The sequence below is a fragment of the Streptopelia decaocto genome (assembly GCF_964273445.1).
Source record: "Streptopelia decaocto genome assembly, chromosome: 2".
NCBI classification, from domain to species: Eukaryota; Metazoa; Chordata; class Aves; order Columbiformes; family Columbidae; genus Streptopelia; species Streptopelia decaocto.
In genome coordinates this window covers 137901308-137926428 of record NC_138655.1, presented here as the reverse complement: position 1 = coordinate 137926428, position 25121 = coordinate 137901308, and the positions used below count along the sequence as shown (strand labels likewise).

The window sequence follows — 25121 nt, the reverse complement described above, 5'->3', positions numbered from 1 at the left end:
ACATCCCTGTGTATGTGTTGAACACTGATACAAACTTAACACTTGCGCCTCTAATGTCTATTTTATTGTACAAATCAAAGTGGCATGAAGAGGCTGAAGTGTCATGGCAAGATAGCAGCTGTTTGCCATCCAACCCTGTTACATTAATACCCCTCCTCTGAAAGAACTGCAGGGCTTAGGTGCCAGGCTGGAGGAAGTGTTTATTTTTCTGAAACAACATCTGGCTCCTTAATGAACTCCACAGGTGGCTATGTTGGTGGTTTCTAGTCTCTTATGTGGTTAGTGGTCTGTGTGGATAGCTTAAAAAAGCCCATCATGTCAATGACTGGTTCATTCATCCTGAACTATTTTCCTTGGACTTAGTGATACTGTGGGATCTGTGTAACCTCACTAGAGCCTCTCCTGAAGTAGGTGCTTAAAAGCATCTACAGTTCAGACCGGAAAAAGGGATGGTGTGTTTGTGTGCATAAAGTTTAGCACAGGCAAGCTACCAGCTGACCACTCTTTCTGAAACAGTTTATCCAAATTACTATATGTTTGTCCTTAATAAGAAGAGAAAACATATTATACAACTAAATTACAAGAATATTTTAAGGCTACAGAGGCAAGTACCCAAGTAAAAAAAATTGGAAGAATTAAAACTGCCTGTTTGGGAAAAGTTTGGAGTCAAAGAAACTGGTAAAAAATATGCCTTTTTCTTTTCTTATCAGAAATATGTTTGGGTACATAACACAGCTCTCAGATTGTTTTAGACTGGTAGTAATTTTCTGCAGAAAACTGAAATTTTGATTCACTAACGCAATATTGCCTCAGACCATTTTTAGTGCTCCCCTCACAATAGCCCATTGTTAACAATGCATTTTTTCATACCTCCTGATTTTCCTCACTGGAGATTTTAAAATGTTTGCATACAAATAAGTCACAGCTTCTCACTGCTTTCCAGTTTTTTACCTACTCAGTGAGTAAAATAAATGTCACTAGTAACTACACTGGGATAGCAGAGATCGAAGAACTCCATCTCTGGTTCAATTTGAGCCAGTCAAATTGGTCAAAAAGTTCAGAGACTCAGCTATTGGGAGATTTCATGCAGATGGAAAACCCCTCTGAAAAGTAAGTTATGAAGCTGGTTCAAACGTTTGTCAGATCCTGGCTTCGTAAGAACAGGCTTAACTTGCAGTTCAGTTATATATATTAAAAAAAAAAAAAGCAGCTTCATGTGCAGCAAAAAAAATGAAGCCTCATTCCCTCTGCCTCTGCTGAATTATGTGGTATCCAAACACATGACTGTGTTCTCAGGTCCCATGTTCCCAAGGCAGATTGTAGAAGCTCTAACTCAGGTCTATCTCCTGCACTCAGTATCCAATTTCCATGAAACTTGTAAGAGTGTGATTATTTCCAAGGACTTTAACCCTCTATTGAGTGTAGTTAAAAATGGCTAGAAGGTTTAAATATCACTAGTGTGGGAACAGAAAGACACTACAATTGCTTAAGCCTTGTTAGTATGAGAAATTGGATCAAAGAATTAAAATGTCCAAGAGGGACTCTGCACCACATCCACCTTTTAGGTACCCTAACATGTAAGTGTAGGGGGAAATGTCTACATAAGCCGAAAAACCTTTTTCTCTCCTTTCTGCTGCTGCTCAAGGAATGTACTCTCCAGTCCCATATAGTTTTAATAGATGAAAGTCAAAGTGGAAGAGGTGAAGAGGCTATAGTCAGCAATATTTGGCCATATTCAGCTGCATGCAGCTATATTCAGTGTAAACAACTGGTTTCAGTTGGGCTTAGGATCTCAACACAGAAGTTTTATTGTGGGCATGTAATAGAGTCTGTGGAGTCCTCAGGCTCCACAACGGAATACAGATCAAAATTCCACCTTATCTCTGAAGTGATCTTTCAAAGACAAGGTTAAAATATATCACTAGCTTCACATAAATTGTTCATACTTTGAAGATGCTTGTGAGGAACAGTGGAGAAAACTCTGCTACCTTGAGTCCTAAATAATAGTGTTGAGTAATTCTCTGTAATATGTTTAAATTCCTTTAGTTGTAGCTTGCCACCAAATCTAAGGTTTAACTTTTAATTATGGTGCTTAACATTTTATCACTTGAGGAACCAGCTGCTATTAGCAGAGAGCAATCCCAACTAACATATTTCTTTTACTTGGTCTTGCAAAGCCATACTGTTTATTAACTATCACAGAAGATATTCATCCACCCATACTTAAGATGCGGTGTGTATCCAACAGACAAGGACACACTTTGATACCTTACCCTGACAGTTGTTTCTTTCCACTTCCATACAAAATAATTCCTGATTTTCAATTTCAGCAGAACTTCTACTCAACCAATATCAGCAACCAACGAATATCAACTCATCAGCATATTTTGCACAATTTATATGTAGATTGACTGCCTGAAACATTACATCAGCTAGGTTTAAAGCTATATGTTCCACTCAGCATAAGAATTACTAGTGCATTAAAACAGCTTCAGATGTTCTGAAGAATGTATCTTGCAGCAGGACACACAACAGAAATGCAGCATGTAATGCTGTGCCTGTAATGAAGACAAAAGTAATGGAAATTAGTGTGATGCAGGTTTAACTTATGACATCCCTGCACACTTGTGATCTGTTACATGAAATCCTGAAAGTTCCTTGAGTGTAGGGACATTTTTGAGTGTTTATCTCTTTTGGGGCCCAAATTGTCTTCTTCACCGAGACAGTGCTGTGCCCAGTTTTTTGAGCTGAATAAGACAGACTAGACTCAAGCCATGTTCCAGTACCAGCTGAAGGCAATGACTGCACATCTCTGCAGTCCTCTGGGACTGGGATTCCTTTTGCTAGGGACCACTGTATGGAACAAATATGTGCAGTCTTTGAGACTGAAAATGATGGAGAAAACACCCAGACCTGCAATGGGTTGGGCTGGTGGAACTGAAGAGGATCGTTAGCTTTCAGATGCAGTGTGCAGGATGTTACATTGCAGGATGTTTCTGCACAGCTGTGAATCCTCCCTCTCCTTTTCTTCCCCAGTCTGATGGGGCTGCAAGTCCATCTGCACTCCCATACAGCAAGTGGCTTTCTGATGTTGCAGTAGGGAAAGAAAATGAAGGGTGGACTTTTGGTTTCTGAATCATGGTTCTGATTAACAGTCCAGACTGAAGGACCCTCTACAAATAAACCATGGAAAACATGTCTTCCAGAAGTTGTCTGAGGAATAAAACTCTCAAGTAGAGGAAAGCTTTAAGTCTCCCACCTTGCAACCACATGCTTTGAATACTAACCTACTGGATGAAGGATACCAATTTCTTGTGTACGCCATACTCTGGCAGGTTTGTGAATCAATCTCTTAATTCTCATATGTGTGTTTAGCATATCAAAATAATGTAGTTTGTTCTCTAATGGAAGAAATATTTTGTTAAAACTTAAATTATATGTTTGAATTCTTTTATTTAATTCATGAGGAAATATGAATACATTGTACAGTAGGTGTTTATATATATATAATTTTTTTTTAATTTACCAAAAGTAATTGATTGCATTCATTCTAATGAATATATACCAGGTGCTTCCCAAGTAAACATCATCATCTGGATTATTGTTACACTTCAGTTGTTGGTTGTGCAATTTTAATACAATTCCTCAGCTTGATTTTTGCGGTACATTTTATATATTATTAAATTCTGTAATTAAAGTTTCTACACCATATACACAGGATTTTCATCCCTTTATTTCTATTATAGACCAGACATTGTGTAAAATATAAAAATATTTCTTTTCATGCAAAGACACATAGGCAGATTTCAGAAAAAAATCACAGTGGGCCAACCCCTGAAAGATTTTATTCTGACTGAATAAAAGCCATCAATATAGGGCTGCCTTTTAAAGTGTGAAATCTACTTCAGTCGCTATTAATTCAGATCTGTTTGGCCCAAATTCTGGCCACAGGGTCAAGATCCCAGGTGCCCTCTCAGCACCTCCTCCTGTGGGCACAGCCCTGTCAGCGGAGGGGAGAGGTCCCTGCACTCTTCTTGCAGTGCTGATGCCAGGGTCACCACTGGAGTGCAACTTGCATGGCTGGGACTCACTGATTTTCACATTTGCCAAAAAGGTAAGCCCTAGATTGGAGACAAAATATGCTCAGAGCCCTTGGAGGGTGGTAGAGTGGTTACACTTGCTCTGCTTTCCTGCAGACACGGTTTGTCTCAGGAGGGCTGGACTTGGCTACTGCTGATAGCGTAGTTCACTCTTATTTTGCCAAGCTAAAATCTTTTCTTACTGTTTGTAGCTTGGTATTTTTCTCCCTAGTGCAAACTAGCAATAACAACAATAAAAGCAGCTTAAATATTTTTATTTATCTCCCTCTAAGGTAGAGAAGATAATAGCAGCATGAGGACTTGCAAAAGAGAATTAAATATTTTTATTGTTAAAGAAAACACTTTGAGAGAGCAAGTTAAATTAAGGCTGACTGCAATATGGTCATTCTTTCCATAGGGTTTTGTTTATACATTGAAGCATATCTCTCAGGCTGGGGCATTCAGTTGGCTGCAATTCCTAGGTTAATGAGGAAGGCCTTGCACAGATTCCAGTTCCAACATGTGACTGCTGCTTTTATGGCTACGAAATGGAGGTGAAGGGAGTCCCACGTTTATATTTATTTTTCTCAGCTGGAGGCTGTACAATGCCATTAATTCATAAGGCGAGGCTGCTAGTGACTGGGGAGCCAAGTGTACTGTGAAGCATCATGAATTGTTATTTCTGTATGGATGGAGATTTGCCTGGAGTGAGCCCTCACCAGTGCAGAAGATTCTTCATTCGGGTCTTTAGTTTTACTTTGAAGGTGGAGTGTCTTGGATTTTTTGAAGGGCTCAGCTGAGGGGGCTGTGTGTAGCTGCCAGCATTGAATTTCACTGCCTGAGGGCTTGTCACTTCAATTCTAGTGGCAACACTTCATACATACTTCCTCTTGTCCTCCAGACACATTGATGTCTTCATTGATCAGCTGCAGGTTGATAGGGAAGATTAACTCACCCAAACACCATTTTCTTTAACTTATTTATCATGTCAGTTTTAAAACAACTGATGACCAGCCAGAATGCATGCTGAGAAAATAAATCAGTAACCATTTAAAAAAAAAAAAATTACTTCTTGCATTTGTGATTTTTTCCAATGATTTCAAAATAACCTGGTAATTAGCAGGGTGTAATGGCATTCTTCTAAAGTACTTAATTTCTTTAGGACTTTCTGTACTTCTCACTGAAGTAGGATACTGAAGTTAACTGCACAAAACACAGGGATATGTGTAACGGAATGACACAACTTCCATAACGAGCAGAAATACAGCCCCATTTAACTAATAAGAACACAGTTGCACAGTGATGGATTTCACCATGACACAAAGGACGGTTTCTTTCCAATGCAGGATACCACAGGAGACTTTAATGTGTATGCGTTCATTTCTAGATCCCCTATGAGATGCAGTACCTCAGCAAATGAATTTTTATTTCCCTAAAGAAGTTATGACCACTTTTTCTGCTTACAGAAATCTCCTCTCTCTCTCAGCCAACTAAAGTGAAATATTTTAAGATATCACAATATAATAACTCTCCTGGGTTCAAGCCTGGAACCTCCCACAAACCTGCCACTTTTTTTCTTCCACATTCAAATATAAATTAGAAATGTTTTAAAGCTTATCTGGTAACAGTTTCCTTAAGGGTTGGAGTGGATGACAACAACACAACAGGCAGAGCCAGGTGCTGGTAACAGGGTCTACCAAGGGCTGGGGACTCAGCATAATGGAATCAGGTCCAGGGTCCTTCTGGAGAGTCCAGTCATAAGCGACAGGAGACAGGCTGGAGACAAGGCTACAATTGTGGGTCTGAAGTCTATGCAAGACATGAGTTACCTACTGCACAGGCCCCAGATCTAGCCAGGAGGAAGGGCCAGAAACAGGGCTGGAGCCTGTAAACCTGCAGCTTAACCCATGGAGGTACTGATGGCCCCAGGCTGAGCTGAAATGGGGCTCCCAGGTCCACGGGTCAGGGTGAAGGCCCCAGGGTGAGGTTGGTCACCAGTAAGGGCTATTGAAGTGCAGTAGGGCATTTTTGTTGGGAAGATAATCAGTCTATCTTATTAGCTGTTGCTTTGAACAGTCCAGCAAGAATCGGGAATACAGAAATATCTCGGCCTTCCCACAACACACCCTCTACATGTCACCTCTGCAGAATGGTACACTCTTCAGGTGATTTTTCTGAAACTCAGAAGTATTCCCTTTTTCTTTTGCAATAAGAATGGAGAGATGAATGCTTTTTGCTGATGCAAAACCAGTCTGCAAACCACCAATGACATTTTTACACTCCCACAGGCACAGGGAGCCAACACAACTTCTTCACATTCCTATTATCCACACAGAGATGGGACATACGTGGCAAGACGGGTCCTGTGCTGGTACCCTGCCCAGGGAGCGAATTTCAACTTAAAAGATCAGTCAGTAAATTCAGAGACTGCAAATCTCGGTCACAACCTTAGTCTATATGACATTCCATGCAGAACTGTTCCATAATGGTGAAGAGAAAAGGAAGAAGGAGCAAGTTGACAGATATGCCCCTCAACATTTCAGTATTAAAGCTGCAGATGCCACTGTGGACTGTGAGGACTTACTCAGCAGGAAATACAGACATGGAAATTCTTGCAGTGGTAAAACTGAACTCTCTTTCTCCACCTTCATTTCAGACTGCACAAATATCACAGGAAAAAAAAACAAAATGAGAACCTCTGAATCTTCCTAACGATTCTTCTCACCCCTGCAATTCAAAGGATAAATGCAACTGCACCCCTTCTTATTAATGAAAGGTTCTTTCATTTAAAATAAATAAATAAACAAATAAATAAATCTGCTAGTACTTTAATAAACAGGCTCATCAGGTCACCCAGTTAAGGCAAGACAATGTACAGTGATCAAGTCCTGATTTGTAAGTTAATCCATAAAAAATTAAATGGCATCTAAAGACAGACATGATTTTAGCTTTGCAGTAACCTATTCTTCGCACAACCAATGCATCCCCAGCAATCTGTTTATTCCTATTGTGGTTTTTGTTTGATGTTAAGACAAAGTTCCTGGGGTAGAAGGTTGGAAAAGAAAATACAGTCTCTTGCTACAAACTGTTAACGGACTCTTGCCTTGCTTTGCTCGCTTTAAGTATTTTGCTTAGTTTGGCCCATTACTCTGTTTTTTCTGGAAACCTCTCATTTTTCTTTTGGTCTGCCTTCCCAAACCACAGCGCACTGAAAAAGAATCTTTACTATGGCGCATCTCTGCTTCACGGAATGATCACTTTACTCATTCCTATATACCTGCACTCAACATTTTCAGGACCCTATTTATACAAATGAAAAATATTTATCTCACTGTGTTTTTATTTTTTGAAAAGCAGTGGACAGAAGTTTTAGCTAGTTAACGGGGAACGATCCAGCTGGCGTCTCTAATGGAAATGATTACCACAGAAACATTTGCAATCACTTAAGCGTGGGCTCCCATGATGCTTAGCAGAAAAGGCTGAAAACAGTTCAAAATAAATGTAGTGGAATCTAAATGGGGAAGGCGGAAATAAAAGATAATTTGCAGCAAACAAAAGAGAAGCCTTTCTCAGCATTCAGGGTCCGTTAGCTACAAGATTTTAAAGTTATTTCAGCATCTCTGTTACAAATACATGGAAAATTAACACATTTGGAGCCTATATATATATATATTCTGCAGCTCAGCTACAGTTATGCACATCTGTTTCTGGTTTAAGTTATACCTCGCCCTGGCATGGATTCAAAGAGCAGCAGTGGAAGTGAGACTGGGTCTGGGACTTGACTGGGGTAAATGGATGCAGCTCCACTGACAGAACTGCAGCTAAAACAGCTAATAATGTGGTGCTACATTTCTAGAGTCATGTATTTCTAGTTTTCATCCCTTTCACTCGCTCTGTGTCCAATCAGCTCTTCTGCACAGGAAAAGTAGAATCCACACCTTAGCCATAGGCTTCAGTCCTGTAACTGTGAACTCCTTTGTTATGCAAAAAAGAGAGATTAAGCATTAGTATATATGGAAAACAGTTCACGTTCCTATCAGATTGCTTTCATTTTTGCATTTGTCGAGGGTTTAGATTGCGGGGTGACAATAAAACCCTGGCAAATGTATTGGTAACCTCCTCTCCCCTCCACTTCCCCTCTTCAACCCCTCCCCTCCCCCATTCCCACTCAGGACAGGCTATCAGGAGGGAAAAAAGGACAGAGAGAAGAGAGTTGGAAAATTAAAAATGTTTTACTAATGCTACTAATAAGAATAGAGAAAATAATACAAAATATATAAAACCAATCTTGAAAGTCTTAGCAACTGCAGAGACAGCACCCAAAGTCCTAGATTAGACTCTGCAGCCAACCGGAGCTGGATTCAGTCTGTCACTAGGCCTCAGTTCACAGGGACGACTAGCAAGGTCCTCTCCTAATGTCGGCCATAAGCAGAAGGGACGAAGAAGGGCAGAGTACGAGATCCTCGTGATCTCCCACTTTTATATGAAGTATTCACGTGAATGGAATGTTATACACAGTTGGTCAGTTTCTTGGTCACCTGTTTCTCTTTGCCCCTCTCACAAGATGTGAATCTGTCATTATCAATAAGTTTGCATTCCATTGCTATGTTTACCAAAACATGTGTCTGGTTCTTCAGGAAAATGCAGATAATATGAAGGCTTTAGCTGACAGGCAAATTCACTAAAAGAGAAACTTGGTTTTTAACAAAACCAGGACAGCATTTAAGAGGATTATTCATCTATTTATAATCAGAAGACACCAAGTGATGTCTGTGCGTGTATGCTTCTGTGTTTGCACATACATACACGTGCACGGTATGTAGGTGAGAAAAGCATTTAATACAAAAATAACTCAGTAATCAGAAAATTCCCTAGCAAACAATCTACTGTACCAGAACAAACTATGCTATTCTAGTTAGGTGGGCAACTTCTCATGAGACAGAGTTAATAACCTGAAAAGTGGAGAAATTAATCTCTTAGGTTGCTTCAACATTTTATCTCACAAGACTGAAGTGGTTTTGTAGCTTTTTCATCCCCATTCTTTGGGTTTTAGTGGTGCATTGTCTCCATTTCACAAAATTTTTTTCAAGGTTAAACTATACTTTTTTTTTTTTTATTTTAAAACTTTTCGCAAGGGGCCTGGGGCTTTCTGTGAGAAGGGATTTTCAAACAGTAAAAAATTATGGAAAGAAGGCCAACACAAGCATTATTTTATACCCTAAATATATAGCTTAACTTTTGTGTATTTCTGTGTTTTATATAGCCTGACATATGCAAAATGTAGCCTTCTACCTCAATTCCATAAAGTAATTGCTAGTAGTGAAAATGTCCTCAAATTTCCAAAGCCTCTCAGTGCTTCAAAACAATTTTATTTAATTTGTTCTCACAGTACTGCTATAGGATAAGGACCTGCTGCTGTTTGCAATTAGTCCTTGAGGAACTGAAGCACAGAGGAATGAAATATGAGATCCACCAAAACTCTCAAAATTCAAAACAAACACTCATACCCCAGAGACACAGAAAATACTAGCTGAGGGGGAAAAGCCCATGAGCATCCTTATGTTGCCAGGTTTTCTCCAACGAAAAGTAATTCAGGAGCCAGAAATACAGCTACTGCACCTCTTAAACACACTCAGCTAATGTAAGAGACTTGGTACCCACATTCTTCATTTCACACACATGCATACCAGTGACTGATGGGCCCAAATTAAAGAAGTTACTTTATGATCACCGTCTCCACAACTCTAACTAATATTAGCTCAGTTCAAGGTACAGCAGTCACAGTCTTCACTTAGAAATGCAGGAATACAGAACTCGAGCTGTGATATCGGATCACCAGCCCAATCCTGGGTTCTGTTATTTGCTCCAGCAATTGCTCATATATTTTGCATGCAAGAATGATTAAATTATACTAAAGATGACTAAAGTGCTATCATATAGGGAGCAACTTTGGCCTGTATATCCCAGTTTCACATAGGCTCCCAATTAAAGCAGAATGGGATATGCTTACTTTTAGAAGACAGGAAAGTTTTGGGTCATATTGCTGTGTCCTGTGTTTCTTAGTAGTTGTCTCTAGTAACATCCATACTATTTGATATAATGGGCAAGATCTATTGCCTGGGTCTGTGGGCAAGAGGCACAAGGCAGCTCACACCCAAATGTCTGTTCTCTGCACCTAAACTGCAGCTATGCCCTTTCTTTGTTATTTGGGAAGACAGTGTGGGCTGAAGCAACATAACACTGCCACTCAGCCCAGTGGCAGCTGGCTCTTAGGTAGAAGAGATGTAGCTTCTCCCAGAAGCCGCAGTCAGACATTCCAATGAAATAAGTGTAGATCACAGGGGCTCAAGTATTTGAGGCTGTTCACCTAGTCAAGAAGTCTGTAGCAATTCAGGGATATGACCCACATCTCACTGATTCCCTAACTATAGGACAACCCTTCCTCTTCTTATATTTCTTACCTAAATGGCTAATGTGGTGGAATGCAACCCCCCTCTTTCCCCTTCCCCCCTTTCTGTTTGGAAGGAGTGGGCGCATCTCCCTCTTTCTCTGGTACTTGAGGCTAACAGCTTCTTTTGTTTGGCCCCAGAGCACCCTGGCCAGGGCCATTAGGAGAAGGGAGTGCCGAGGCGCCACTGAGCCGCTGGGTGCCTGCGGTCAGTGTGGGGGATGTTTGGAAGGCTTCAGGGGCACCCCACAAACAGTGGGTGCAGAGAAGCTTCTAGAATGCCTACAGGTCAGATCTGATCAGCCTATAAAAATGGGACTCTCGTCGGTGACTCCGCCCATTGTGCGGGTCCCTCAGAGCACGAGCTTGGCCCCTGCCGCCGGGAGCCACGGGCCCCCCCGCTCCCCGGGATGGAGACTCCACTTGCCCTGCCGCCACGTGTGTAAGTAAAACTTCTCGCAGGATTGCGAGCATATTTATACTTTCCGTGCACATTTGCACATGTATTTCCCGTGCACATTTGCACGGGTACTTTAAATTAATCCTCGCACAGTCGCGAGTGGCCGCTGAGAGCCCCTCGCACAACCGCGAGTGTATTTTCCTCCCGTGCTTCCATATAAGCACGTGTAGGATTCCGTGCACACTGGCACGTGTAAGTAAATTATTTCCTCGCACAATTGCGAGTGTATTATAAATTCACCCTCGTGGAATCGCGAGTGCACACTTCCCGTACTCACTACGAGTACGTGCATCTCTTTAAAAAAAAAATAATCCTGCACCGTGTTTGGCAAGTGTGTGCTTCCCCGGGACCCAGGGCCGGCTCCGGCATTGTTTTGGTGCAGCCGCGTACATGCACACTGTGGACCGCCTGTTGTATTAGTTGCTGCCCCCTTCAAATTATTTCCTCAACTGATATCCGAACCTGTATTTAAGTCACTTGTGGAGTGCTAAAACCCTGTTTCTCATTGGTTTAATAAAGTTGTTGTGGACTCTGTTGTCCCTTAAATTAACCTCGGGGTGCCTCCGTGTAATATTTCGTGACAGCTAATCAAAGCAGATTGGGAACTATTTAGAAAAATATAACAGGAATTCTTTCTGCCAGAATTCTGCCAGCTTCTGCAACTAATTTAGACATATGTGTGAAAGGGGAATTTTCTCTAACCCAAGTAGGGTGGGATTTATCTGAGCACATGAAGACCTAATGTAGCTGAGGTCACCATGCCCACAGTGATTCCCCTACCACATTCCATCTACAGTCAAGAACAAAAATGCATACTTTCCTACTTTTCATCTCATCTGAAAGTAAGAGTCTGAAGTAGGTCAGATGAGTTACCATACATCCTTAGATCACCTGTTTTCTCTATCTAAAGGGAGCTTATAAGACTACTTCTAATGTAGATATGTACATTGCAGTTTTCTAAAGCTGGGCAGTGTGAAGCTCAGACGTGGTGCTTGCCTTACATACTCAGCAGGATGGACACCTGTAACTATAGAAAATATAGTCCTACCTAGTACAGAATGTGTTCTATGACGTTGCAATTCAAATAGATACTTAATTGCATAAGGAGTTCAGGGATGTTTTGAAACAAAAGTTGAGCTATACTGTGGATGCACAGAGTTCTACTTCATCAGCAGTCTGAAGACTTTCTAGATCCATTTGCAAACGTACCTGCTTAATCCAGCATCACATACATCTCGTAGTACAATCATAGAAGAATAACAGGCCAAAGAGTAGGATAGATGTATAATACTACTGAGAAAATAATGGATGAGGATTCATACCTCCAATACAATTGGTAATTCTCTGTTTCAGCACTGTTTTTTTGCTGTTTGGCAGTCATGTCATTTTGCAGAAAATAATGGCTGAGCCAGCTGCAGCAAACAAGTTCAGGGACTGCCTGGTCCTTGAGCAGCAGGAGCCCAGGCACAAAACGGTGTTTTGCCTTAATTCTGTGCTTCCATTCTTGCATTTACTATCAACTGAGCTGAAGGTGCAAATAGTAAAAATCAGATCTAGGGCAACCCACTTAGGGAACTCTTAGACAAATTTCATTTTAAGTCCAACACAGCATAATGTATTTAATTGGCTGATTCAGCATCTTCTCTTTCATTTTTGTTTCTTTGTTTGCAACTGCATTTCTCTATGTCTAGGAAGAAGTCAAAAGAGGGACTGAAAACTAGTCAACACTGGGCAAGAGAAATTTCCAGATGACCTAGAAAGAACTGGGAAGAGATACTATGCTTGGAAAGAATGGAAAGGAAAAGTTCTCAAAAGGATATTTTTTCTCAAAAGATAAGCTCTTAATAGAGGTTGGCTTTGGTTAATTTTAATATAACAGAAGTAACAAAGGGATAGGAAGGTGACACATTCAGTATTAGAACTTTGGATATGTAAAATTAAATGGGGATCATTCGTAAATAGTGATTCCAGTAAGAAATCCCAGACTATGATTTAATAATTTGGTAGTCTGATTTTTGTGAATGCAAATTAGACCACATATCAAGGATGAAGACTTACATGGTGAACTGACTGAAGCTGAGATCTTAGAGCTTGAAAGGGGCAGTTTTACAGACCAAAGTTTGTCTGACTTCTTTGTGAGGCAATTCAGCTTTCTAAACTGCCAGAAAACAAGTACAAAAGTAAAAATCAGAGGTGTTCAGCTGTTTCAGTGAACAGAGCTGGTTCCCCAAAGAATTGGACGAGACCTCAACCTGGCAAAAGAAGGACTGCACAGCCAGAACCACATGGGAATGGAACCACCTTTTTGGCAGCTGTTGAGGTGTCAAACAAGTTCGGTCCATCAGATGCAACTGCACCATAAGTAGGAACAGCACTGGGTCCTTCAGATAGTTTGTCTTTAAAATCTACTAAACTTACCATACTTCACACTGTAGATATGCAGATACAGATACCACATGAAAAGGAGCAGCATCACATAAAGAGAATATATAGGTACTGCAGAAACAGTAAGGCACTCACTTTTTAGCCCAACATTGTAATTTATCTGAACTGTTTCACTCATCCCCACAACAAGAGAAACTCTGTAAAGACTAGCTCACTAAAAGCAGTAAAGCTCATTCATACCACTTATCCGGATAGCTTCTATGGGCACATAGAGGCGAAAGTAGTAACATGTTGTGTCAGTTATTCCTAGTATCATCTGTAAAACAAACAAGAGAGACTGGAAAACTCACTCTTTTTTTTTTGTTTGTTTTAAATTAAATGAATAATTTTTAGATCTTAGTTGGTTTCATAACTTACAATTTTTAATTTGGTCATCCATAAAGACATTCTGTGGTGTATTTTTGTGTTTTCTTGGAATTTCACAGTAGTGTGGAAGCAGCTAATTACAAAGCAAACATATAACCATCAGTTATTACTGAACTAAAATTTAAATATTAACTAGAATGAGAAGAATAATAGGTTGGTATTTTTAAATCAGTCCTGCCTGCCAAAAGCATTTGCAGAGAAAAAAAATAATATATTCTTCCTTCTTTTTGAAAAAAAATTGTAGAAAGAGATGATTGCTCTGCAAGTATGTCACTGTTCTATGAAAACATCAGCTCCTGTAGATTTATGGTACAACTAGTTCAGTATGTGTTCATTTAAAGCTTTTTACCAAACTATAGCATAGAGAGCAACTATTTGTTTTTCACAGATTTATATTTTGTGTTTAGTTCATCTTTAATATACACAGATTAAAACATGTCGCTGCTTGTACACATGTATGACATAGGATAAAACATAGGCCAGCCCTTCTCAGGCATCACCACTGCCCCAGGAATAGGCAGGAATGGCAAGAGTTAATCTGCACGTCCATCAGCAACTCTCATACCAGCAAAAAAAAAAAAAAAGGACAAGTCAACTGCTCAGTCCCAAGGAGACAGATACAGGAGGTTAAGTCCAGGATGGAATTTCAGTCTATGGATCCTGCTACTACATGGGAGAGAGAGGGGAAAAAAAAAAAAAATCAGGTAAGCTTTTCTCCAGCTTTTCCTCCATTAACCAGAGCAGGAATCCCCCACTCATCCTGCTGTGAGCTGTAAATCGTCCCCAGAACCCAATTCTTCCCAGGCCCTGAGGGAACTTCACTTCCCAGGTCAAACAGACACAGAGCTGGCTGTGTGCCTTCTAGGTATCACACACAGCATCACAGCTCTTACAGCCCATCATGGGGACAGGCAGAGACTGCTTTCTGCTTAATTTAATGCAACAGTATCCTGCCTGCTCAGTGGGAATTGTGTGGCTACTGCAAATATTTTCTCTTCAGACTAGGAGGGGGGAAGGGCAGAAGGAGGCTTTTCTCCTTTTTTTTTTTTTTTTTTTTTATGAGACCTCATAACTTTAAGCATAGATTCTGAGAGCTGAACTGCCCATGGAGCCTGAGAGAAGAAACGTAATGATGAAGGAATCCTATTGCGGCAACAGCAGCAGTGCCACATAGCTGGAACAAATCACGCTATCACTCTCCAGCTCTCTCTCTAAGACACAGCAAATGTGGCTCAGCAGTAAGTTGCCCAAACCAGGACTCCAGTTCTCAGACAGAGGAATTTCAAGGAAACTTTGCCACAGTCCTTTTAGGATTTGTAGGATTTCTTACAAAAGTATTTCCTTGTCTTTTCTCTCCCATCTTTATACTTCCAAGTCACTTTTCTGAGCAACTGCCTCCGAAGCACTCCGAGATCATGCTGGTAGGAATCAGAACAATCTTTTCAGGGCTTGTTTCTCTTCAGCATCTGTACTACCGCATCCATGGGCTACAGATAGTTGTTTCTGACCATGTTCTTCATTTGAAATTGAAACATTCTTGGTATGCTTTTCAGTCTGCTTGGTGGTAGTTACAATCTAACAGTATATGCTCCAGACTAATAAGAAGTGAAAAGAACATTATCTAATGTGCAATGCAACTAAAAGAGGGGGGCCATTCAAGCAATTTCCCAAGCAATTTAAAATAATTTGCATCTCAGCAATAAACCTTCATCTGTATTAAAAGCCAACCTTCATGAAATAAAGCTATGTCCAGCCCTATCAAAGTGCTGAACCAAATTTTCTGGAGAATTAAACATTTCTGATATTTTATCAGATAAATATTTGTTTGTTTGTTTGTTTGTTTCACACGCACAAGGTTATGCAGGGAGGCAGTAAAAAATTGAGGATATATACTTTTTTCATTAGTTTGTTATCAACCAAGGTAATTTGGGCTATGCTCTGCTGGCACAGAGAGTTTAGATCTTTCTGAGAACAGCAAAGCAGGGAAGTTAAAAGGGTTAAAGTCTTGTATCATAATATCTCTAGGAGTAACCCTACCCCAAACTATAGGATCTGAAGTAATAAGAACTGTCAGTGAGTTTCAGTTAAACTGATTACTGTCAGTGCACATACACCAAGGCACTTTACAGTTCCATAATTTAAACCCAGTTCTAAAAACATTTTGTATTTTCCTTTAGTTGCAGGTCCTGGAGTCAGGTGATTAAACATCCAAGAAGTGCAGTGCATGCAATGCAATTACTCTGAATAAATGGCCACTGAAGTCTAAAATGAGAGTTTCACTGGACATTTCATTTAAATAAGAGAGGATTTCTAGATGCCACGATCAGAGAGAGACTATGGTTGAAACAGTCCTTCCCAGCTGCCTTTCATACATATCTCAGAGTAACAGATATATTTAGTTCTTTAATTTGTCTGGTTAAAAAACCATGAGTCATGTGGATTTCACTAAAAAGTAAATGGTCATTATGCTGACCAAAGGGTGTGCCCTTCTCTGAGCTTTCAACTTTGAAGTCCATGCTTCTATGCCATGAGTTAACTGCCTATGAAATGCTGCACAGCACCGATGAGAACTAAAGGAGCAGGAAAACTGAAAGGTTATATTGTCAAAAGTGGATTCTAGCAAAGCGGGTAATTCACCCCTGTGTTATTTCAAGCCCCTTACCTCTCAGGCAAACCCAGGCATAGTGCTGACCATTTCTGCTCAGACTTCCTCTGATACTAATGCTTCTTCTCTTCTTCTGAACAGCTGCATGAAAGAAAAAAAGTGCTTTAAACATGATTATTTGCTGTCAGCAACAACTATCTTTTACACAGCAGCCAGTGGTTCATAGTGGCTTGTCTCCCCCCACCCCCACTTCAGAATAAGGATGAACTTTCAGAATGAACTTTCTCTGCCTGAATACTGAAATCAAGGAGTTGCAAGCAGTTTCAGCAAGAGGAAGGAGGAGGAAACGGCTGCAGCTATAAAGAGCATTTGGAGGGCTGGAGAGATACTGTCCTTCCCAACAGCTGCACTGCATCAAGGCAAACCACAAAATAGTTTGCAGCAGCTCCCTGGAGCACAGTGGAAACAAAAGCTAGACAAGGCTGTTTTGGGGGGCGGGTTTTGTAATAGTGGAGGTTAGGAAGGAGAAAGGAATAGAAAGCAAAAAAGAAAAACCCTGTGCCAGTATACCACTGTGTATATGCTACTGTAAATATATAGGTAGCTGGCAGTAGTGCACATCATCAGATGCTACACATTTGCTGTGATTTACATGATGACTTTTATGGTGGACTTCATGGAGTAGTCAATTACAGTATCAATCTACTAACATAGACATCAGCAAATATAAAGGAATATCTAAAGGTATAGATAACTTTTGTTTTCAAACTACTGGCACTCTAAAGAAATTTCACTTAGTTTACTAGTTACGCCATATTAAAACTACTGTAAATGAGGGAAGCTTTTCCATTACCTTTCAGAAAACTGATGTCAGTTATTTTTATTGTGTCTTTTTTTCTCCTTCTCTGGTCTCCATGAAATCTTCTTCTTATAGTCAGAAAAAAGATGCATTGTCTCTGGCACTAATGGTAGCTATTCAGATATTTAACTTTTATTGAGAGGGTTAAGAAAAATAACTCCTCCCCAAGACCCGGAAAGTTTCAGCTGAAATCATAAGAATGTCCAAGTCCCGTCTCCCTCCCTGCCCCCATTCTGCAGACTGTACTGTACTTAAATAAACTATTTGGGTTGGAAAACATTCCTTAGGTCTATTCTGACTCATGATTTCTCTGCCACTTTAAAACACCAGCCAACTTGTCGAAAGTTTCACTCTACCTAATCTGCTCAGGAAAAAGAAGGTAGCTCCTCGAGCACAGGGCGCTCAGTCCAAACAAAACCATAACTTTAGGTAACAGCTCCTGTATGACACATGAGGACTGAACCTGGGTTCTTCCCTAGATTTCCTAATGACACTCTCAGAGGGACACAAGTTGATGCAGAACTGCCTATGAAGAACTCCCACTTTTTCACTCCAGCTTTAATTTTTCTTTTTTTTTTAAAACAGATTTTGGGAACAATCCATGAAAAATTAGCCTCCAACCAGTTCAAAAAAAAGACTGACCACTCCGTATAAATACCAACAGAAAACTTATGGTATAACAGGGAATGTTATTCCGTTATTGATATTACTGCAAAACCATCATCTCATTAAGATTAATGTGTGTTTACTTATCGAACAGTTTCATGAAGTACAGATTTAGGCCCTCCGTCTCATAAAGAGCACAAGCTTCCATGGTTACACAGTTTTAGATGGATACAGGTATCAATCCATACAACACAATCAAATCAGTGGTTTAAGATGTTTACATACCACCTGCTTGTATTATATTCTATGTGCACACAGTTCATGGAACCTGCAAGGTAATACAATTTACCTTATCCTGTAAGGGAACAGAGATAAGGCAATCTCATTTTCTCATGTTTGTTACAGATTTCTTCATCATACTCAGAGACACTGGTTGCAGCTCAGCTGGTGCCAGATCTTTTGTCAAACCACCTGTATACAGTAGTTCACATCTTTCTTCATGGTTGCATTGTATACAAAGACTTGTGAAGACAGATAGGGCTCTGTGTTTCTTTTGCCAACCAGTGTGACTACAGACTATTTTATTCCAAGGAATGGTGTATGCTTTATCTGCCATCAAAGGGCACACAGTATGGAAAAGGAACTGTTCTAATATCTCATAGCAGTGAAATAAAAGAGCTTATTGAAAAGAAAGTGAAGAATCTTCTGTACGGGCTGGAGCAAGCTGACCCACTTCATGTTCCTGGACCTGCAGCTCTCTGTTATCAGCTATTTAGACCCCATTGTGTTAAGTAGCTCATAGAGAATAATCCAGATATCCAGTGGAAAGTGGTTCCCATTTCTCTACAGTGTTTGCATCCATTCCCTGCAAAGCCAGCTCTGTCTTCTAGTACAGCTCCTCTCATGCCCCACCACAGTCTTTCCCATACAACACACTGCATGGTGTGTTTACATTCTGCCTACCCAACAGACTTCTGCAAATCTCTGATCAGCAAGATCATATAGCAAAATAGGTGTTAGCTGGCTCTATGTAAACACACATACTGTTCAAATTAGGGCTTGAAGACAAGGGCTTCCTGTTCGTTCTGGTTCCTTTACAGCTTTACTTGACTAGTAAAGCAACAACATAATCTCTTTCTGCTAACTCATTGAGAAATATATGTTAGAAGTGAAAAAAAAAAAATAGCTAGAACACCACCACCTTGCTGAGGTTCAAAGCTCTCAGGCTCTCAGAACCACCATCAGCCACAAATTTCCTTCTAAAATACCTTTAGAATGGACTAACCTAGAGCTGGCCATCAAGACAGCATCTTCCATAATGGCATTTTAATGGCCAGACAGCCTCTGCAGACACCTTCCTAGCACGAAGAAGACTGAAAAGCTGAATTATGTCCACTATTGAACTCAAGTACTGAGAATGTCATTTCCCAATCTCTCTCATCATTATACCAACTCAGTAATAAATAAGACTTAACATTCTCCTTGGTGGAAGTATAAAGATAATATTCAAGGATAATATACAACAATGGTAAGCAGTCTAACAGAAGTATACAGCTGATGACTGAAAGATAGTTCTTGAAGTATTAATGACTTGGAGAAGTGTAATGCCCAGGTTTGCCAGAGCACTGGAACAGGCTGCCCAGAGAGGCTGTGGAGTCTCTTTCTCTGCAGACATTCAAAACCTACTTGGACACATTCCTCTGCGATCCGCTCTAGGTGAACCTGCTTTAGCAGGTGGGTTGAACTAGATGATCTCCAGGGGTCCCTTCCAACCCCAGCCATTCTGTGATTCTGTGATTCTGTGATTCTGTAGCTAGAGCCAAGTGAATAGACTCAGCACTAAAGGTTCAGACTGGCATCAGAGTTCAGCCACAGGTCTGCTTGTGCCAAAATATAAACATTTCTGTGTAATCTGAAGTAAAGGCAGGCCTGACTAAAGGAAGAATATTTAGCACCATGGTTGAACTTCTATCTTCAAAGACCCATGCCAGCATGAAACCATTAGCATGCATTGCATGTCTGTAAGTCATGTAAATGAAGGCACTTACAGGCTTTGGGGGGGGGGGGGGGGGCGGGGAGAAACAAGGACCCAGGAGGCAAATTGTCAGAGGTTAACTAGTAATTCAGTGGCTCCAGGTGATGAAAAATGCTTGACTGCTCGTCTTATGGCAAATACCATCATGCTGCCTTTTTATATCATTTGTGTGTAAATGTTCTAAAATGACCCATTGAAATTATGAGATGCTAAGCTCTGTTGAATTGGCAAATAGGGGCTCTGTTTGAGCAATCGGTTTGCATCCGTTGACTCTATTAGTGACCTCAAATTTGAATATTGGTGTATAAACATGTTTATCAAGTAACTCAGTCAAATTTCTGAATGAAATTTGATTTATCTGGTAGGCCGAGGCATGGGAGGTAAAACAGCAAAGTAAGTTAAAAACCATGAGCAGAAAACTATGAAACTGATATTGCAGGAGCAAATGTAAAGGTATTCTTTGCTTTACTCAGTCTAATTTTGGCAAGAATACTGAGAATTAGAGCCAAAGTGCTGTCATTTTTAGTAGTGTGATTCTTGCACCAGTGGAATCCTCTGGTGGGCTGTGACCGATTTCCCCAGGTATAAATGCAATCATTATTTGGTTCTGGATCTCTAATAATGGAGCTCCTGCTCTGATCTTAGTTTAGGAGCAATTGTTACTTTGTTAGAAAAAGAATCAAGAACCTGAAATCCATGAAAAAAATTTTAATGAACAACTTTGCAACTGTCAAATGCAGTTCTGTATACAAGCAAAGAACCTAGAAGACAGAGAAAGCAGAACTGAGAAAATCTTGTTGGTAGAAACGGGATTGTAGGTGTAGGAAAAGAGGCTAGTTGTGGGCAAAAAAATAAGATATTAAGGGTAAGGATGACTAAGTAAAAATAATTTTCAGTCAACAGTCTGGAGAAGGAAATTAGACTAGGATGTAGTTGGAGATGGTTGGGTTTCGTCACACATTCCTGTTATTACCACAGGTACTTGCTACCTCCTCTCAGTGTCCTTATAGTTTCCATAGGCAGGCTAATGCCTGTCTGGCATCTTCACTGACAGTCCTGGAAGAAAGGGTTTCCCACCTCACCATGTCTGAGATATCCCCATCAGTCAGTTCAGAAACAAAGGCCAGCAATTACAAGACAGAATTGTATCCACTGAATATGGGATATCCCTTGCAATGTGTTTTACTTTTTGGCAGCCTTTCAATGATAAGAAGTTTGCTTTGAAGTTTTTGATACAGAACTCATCAGAACCTGGAATGTTTGAGGTCAAAGTATACTCTTTCCCTTATTCTTGAGATACTATTCCTGACAAAAACCTTTGAAGAGAGAGAGCAAACTTAAGGACTGAAGTGTAGTAGTGTAGGAATTTATTTACAACATGTTTTCTTCTTTACCAAATGAAATCCTAAAATCTTAATACTTCCCAGGCATTCATCCTGTATTTTGGATTAGAATGAGAAAATGTAGCTGCTCACCAAGTCATGGTATCAGTTCTTCCAAGCTAGTTACTGAACAGTTTCCTTGTAAAAGCCCAAAGCATTGCTCTAAAAGCCCTTTGATTCCTTTTTTCTCCTCACTTCCCTAGTTGTTGTTGTTGAAAAAAAGTCAATCAAATGCACCAAGGCTGCAGAAACAGAGGCTCACAAGGGAGAGAATATTCAAACTCATCTTTTGTAGCCCTAATTCCCATGAATGCACCAGCAGATCAGAACTGGATTGATGCAGCTCTGTGCCCTTATCCAAAATCAGTGCACTGGATAAAACTCTATAATCTAATCCTATCAACCTGGCTTTGTGGTCTCTGTCCCATGACACTAAATATGAATGGTCCATGTTTTTACTTTGCTTACAAATCAATACATTACCTGATGTGTGATGGATTTGTTGCCTATTACATAAAATCTATATTTCAGCATATCTCCTATAGCAGATGAGAGGTGTTGTTCTGGATATCATCAGCAAATACCAGTCAAAAAACAGTTCTTAGGATAAAATAATGATATTTCTTTTAGCTAAAGAAATAGTTGGTTGTTTGTGGTTTTTTGTTATGTTTTGGTTTTTGTTTTCTAATTATGAGTCATCTGTTTCTGTTGAACTCTTTCCTCCTGTATTTCCTACAATGCAGATGAGAGGTAACTGCACTAGTCTTAATACTATCGAATTTTTTAGGTCAAGTTTGTGAACCATGAGAACTTCACAGGAACAAATTAACCCTTGTAATCAGGCAGAATGTTTCAGTTTCCACACAGTTTTCCTGTTGATTTAAAATAGAAGCAAGCCCACTGCTTCCCTATTGCTGTTTCAGGAAGTCCTAAGATACTATGAGTTGTATGGCGAAATTCACTTCAAAAAAAGTCTTCACAGCTGATACTGTACACACATCAAGAATGTCATCCCTCTGATCCCAAACTCAGCTTTGTGCATGAAAAAGTGACAGCAAGCTTGTGTGTTCCCATTCAGTAGAGTTCTTCCCTGCAACAGGGGCAGAGGTTCCAGCAGCTTAGAAAGAGCTGAGAAATATGAGAGCGTGGAAACAAAGCAATAAAAACTCAGCTGGGCATCTCCAGTCAGAAATCATCTGGAATGTAGCAAGACTAAGTTGCAGGGTAAGTTATGGATTTGGAAGCAGCTAAGGAAAATTAAATTAACCCAGAGTGAAGGAAAAAAGAGAACGCTTGTACAAGCTGCAATACACCTTTTCTGATGCAGTTTGCTTTTCTCTTTGTTACCACTCAGACTCCTTTGATGATCAAGTATCTGTTCAGTGAGGTTGAAGTTTGAATGTGATGAACAAGCAAATCTTATCCTGACCCGAGGAGGCAGAAACATGATGAGGCCTGAATCTACCCAAGCTAAAAGCATTAAATTCTTAAGAGTACAAGAATTTAGAATATTAGAGTATTAGAATTAGGATTTTAGAATATTAGAATATTAGAGATTGCAAGACTGACTATGCTGATGTGCCTGTATATGTACAGAGATTGCAAAGGCCTTGGGCACTTGGACACGGCTGATGCTGGCAATGCAGAGCTAGAGTTTGAGCACCAATGAGAGCACAAACTATCTCAACATTTAAAATTAAAGATAAAAGCATGAGTATTTAGTACAGAAAATAATGAACTAAGCCTCACGTGACTTTCTCACATTCTCTATTTGAATGTAAATAGCTTCATGCAATAATTCCTAAGAGCATTTAAACCAAGATGAAGTTTATAAACCAAGTCTGGAGGACACACACACAGGCTGTATCACCAGTAGTACACAGCAGTGCTCAGAAAAGCTGCAGTGCTCAGAAAAGCTGCCTTCATTTGAATGTCTTTTGGTTTCACGGAGGGAGGCACATTTCACTTGCAGCAAAAATATCACTTCATGAGTATAGTACCTGATTTGATGGCTAAGAGAGAGTTTGGCTTCAGCTGGCTGCATAATCCACAGTCCAAATCTGCTAGGGATATAGCATAAGAATGGATATATCTGTGTGTTCTCTCATAAATGGTGATATTTTAATCTCATTTGCAGTTTAGCCAAATAGAAGGCAGCTTGAATCAGGCTTGAATCTAGCTTGCTTTGCTCGCATTCATTTTAGGGCACTGTGGTGGGAATGACCCGCCACCCCTCCACTTTGTGTCTACACTGAGAAACCATCCTCTGTGGTTCAAAACCTTTCAGAGTAGCCTTTCCAAAAGCCAAAGACCTGTTAAATTGTAATTACTCACTTAATGAGCTGCTTTGTTTTGGAAACACCTTAAACCTTTGTTGGCTTGTCCCTTTTGCATTCTGTGAGACTTTTTCAGTACAAACATTTTAAGAAAACATTTTTATTTTCAATTTCGATAATCTCTGATGTAATTGCAGCCTGTAGTCTCGGTCCTGTGATGGCTGCAGGGGAGGCTGAGCAGGTGCTGAATCACAACTCCTGAAGCTACCCAACCTACTGAGGTTGCAGCCCCAAATTATCCTGTGATGAGAGGTCATTGCACTCCAGACGGCTTGTAGAGAATCCACACATGGAGCCTTGCACCATGGCACTCACTTCTATGCACTGCCTGCAGTCACCTCAGAGCAGGACAGCTTGCTCGCTCATGGTATAGCCCTGCTCTACACCACTGCCTTTCCTATAGGGCATCATAGCATCCATCCCACTGAGGACCATGCTAAGTTCCCAGCGCTGCTCCTGAGACACAACCTGTTGGGCTTCCTGAGGTGGACCCACTGAGATTATGCAGTGTTTTAGGACCAAGGCCCATATGCACACAGAAATTTCATCAAGACATCCCAGTTCTTAACCATTCTTTTTGTAATTTCTTACATGATGAAAAAGGAGCAACTATCAAAATATAGTATCGTTTGTAAGACAGCAGACATTTGTACATGCATTTTTCATGTGGAGGTCTTCTGTCCAAATCTTATCCATACCCACCACCAAGCATCTCATTTCATGTCACAAAATAAAAATAAATTTACAAGTGAAAATATTTTTCCCTGTCTGTTTAGCAAAATCAGGTCAAGCTCAGACAGTTTAACTATTCTCATGTACCACCTGCTCAGTAACATGGATTCTGCAGACATATTCCTAGCTTTCTCATAGTCCCATGGGTATACTTGCCAGCTACATTAGTTTTCCATTTATTTTTTCAATGGCAGTGGCAGGTATATTCTAAACTACAGACTTTTCCCAAGGAAGACTGAGAAGAAATAAAGCAAACTTTGAATCTGCAAACTATATAGGAAATAAAAATTATTTTAAATACACGGGCTCAGTACTCACAACAGTTATAGAAAATAAACGGATATGATCAAGCTTTTGAAAGAATGCAGCTTTCTTTCAATACTGTGGAGGGTTTTTTGTTTCATAAGTGCTCTAGAACCTAGGAGTTGCTCTATCTGATCACATCGAAGGTACATCTAACGCAGTGTTTTATCTCTGACAGTGACCAATAGCACACACTAAAAACAAACAAAAAACCCAAAAACAACAACAACAAAAAAACACCCTAGGAGAGGTAGTATTTTATTAAAATATTCTTATTGCTTCTTATGGTGCAACAACTACAAGCCTCAACTCCCACTTTCAATTTGCCCTTTCTGGAGCGTCAATGAGTCCACCGATTTATTGCCTAATGTTTCAAATATTGAAATATGTGAAAATATCATTCTGTGAAAAAAATAGTAGCGTACACTGTTAGAGCAAGGGTGCTCCTCATCTCACAAGCCCATG

General features: G+C 40.1%; 1 long non-coding RNA gene across 2 annotated transcripts; it reads right to left on the bottom strand.

The window, feature by feature from the left end:
* Positions 1-3459: 3459 nt before the first annotated feature.
* LOC309436866 lies at positions 3460-17430 on the bottom strand. 2 transcript variants are annotated; one of them, XR_014183418.1, is made up of 6 exons: positions 17257-17430; positions 16461-16544; positions 13790-15393; positions 13613-13688; positions 13046-13145; positions 3460-8053 (listed from the first exon to the last, which is right to left on the bottom strand). It is a non-coding gene; the product is annotated as an uncharacterized lncRNA (long non-coding RNA). The 2 variants fall into 2 exon arrangements; XR_014183417.1 differs by having other exon boundaries at positions 13613-15393.
* Positions 17431-25121: the final 7691 nt, after the last annotated feature.